The following is a 1556-nucleotide window of genomic DNA, read 5'->3' on the forward strand; positions in this document are numbered from 1 at the left end:
CTCCGATGAAATCTGGAAAGAAGCTTTCTGAGAAACTGCTTAGTGTTCTGTAAATTAATCTCACAGAGTTACATCTGTATTTCGTGGATCTCTTTGCTAGCCTTATTTCTGTGGAATCTGAGAACAGATATTTCGGATCCCTTTGCAGACTATAGGGCCAAAGGAAATATCCTCAGATAACAAAGAGAAAGAAGCTTTCTGAGAAACTTCTTTGTGTTCTGTGAAATCATCTCACAGAGTTACAGCTTTCTCCTCAAGAAGCCTTTCGCTAAGACAGTTCTTGTGGAATTGGCAAAGTGATATTTGGAAGCCCATAGAGGGCTATGGTGAAAAAGGAAATATCCTCAGATGATATCTTTAAAGAAGCTTTCTGAGAAACTGCTTAGTGTTCTATTAATTCATCTCACATTGATACATCTGTATTTCGAGGATCTCTTTGCTACCCTTATTTCTGTGGAATCTGAGTACAGATATTTCGGATCCCTTTGAAGACCATAGGGCCAAAGGAAATATCCTCCGATAACAAAGAGAAAAAAGCTTTCTGAGAAACTTCTTTGTGTTCTGTGAAATCATCTCACAGAGTTACAGCTTTCCCCTCAAGAAGCCTTTCGCTAAGACAGTTCTTGTGGAATTGGCAAAGTGATATTTGGAAGCCCATAGAGGGCTATGGTGAAAAAGGAAATATCCTCAGATGAAATCTGGAAAGAAGCTTTCTGAGAAACTGCTTAGTGTTCTGTTAATTCATCTCACAGATTTACATCTGTATTTCGTGGATCTCTTTGCTAGCCTTATTTCTGTGGAATCTGAGAACGGATATTTCGGATCCCTTTGAAGACGATAGGGCCAAAGGAAATATCCTCTGATAACAAAGAGAAAGAAGCTTTCTGAGAAACTTCGTTGTGTTCTGTGAAATCATCTCACAGCGTTACAGCTATCCCCTCTAGAAGCCTTTAGCTAAGACAGTTCTTGTGGAATTGGCAAAGTGATATTTGGAAGCCCCTAGAGGGCTATGTTGAAAAAGGAAATATCCTCAGATGGAATCTGGAAAGAAGCTTTCTGAGAATCTGCTTAGTGTTCTGTAAATTCATCTCACAGAGTTACATCTGTATTTCGTGGATCATTTTGCTAGCCTTATTTCTGTGAAATCTGAGAAGAGATATTTCGGATCCCTTTGAAGACTATAGGGCCAAAGGAAATATCCTCCGATAACAAAGAGAAAGAAGCTTACTGAGAAACTTCTTTGTGTTCTGTGAAATCATCTCACAAAGTTTCAGCTTTCCCCTCAAGAAGCCTTTCGCTAAGACAGTTCTTGTGGAATTGGCAAAGTGATATTTGGAAGCCCATAGAGGGCTATGGTGAAAAAGGAAATATCCTCCGATGAAATCTGGAAAGAAGCTTTCTGAGAAACTGCTTAGTGTTCTGTTAATTCATCTCACAGAGTTACATCTGTATTTCGAGGATCTCTTTGCTAGCCTTATTTCTGTGGAATCTGAAAACAGATATTTCGGATCGCTTTGAAGAGCATAGGGCCAAAGGAAATATCCTGCGATAACAAA

This window comes from Macaca fascicularis, chromosome 15 (genome assembly GCF_037993035.2).
Source record: "Macaca fascicularis isolate 582-1 chromosome 15, T2T-MFA8v1.1".
Taxonomy (NCBI): Eukaryota; Metazoa; Chordata; class Mammalia; order Primates; family Cercopithecidae; genus Macaca; species Macaca fascicularis.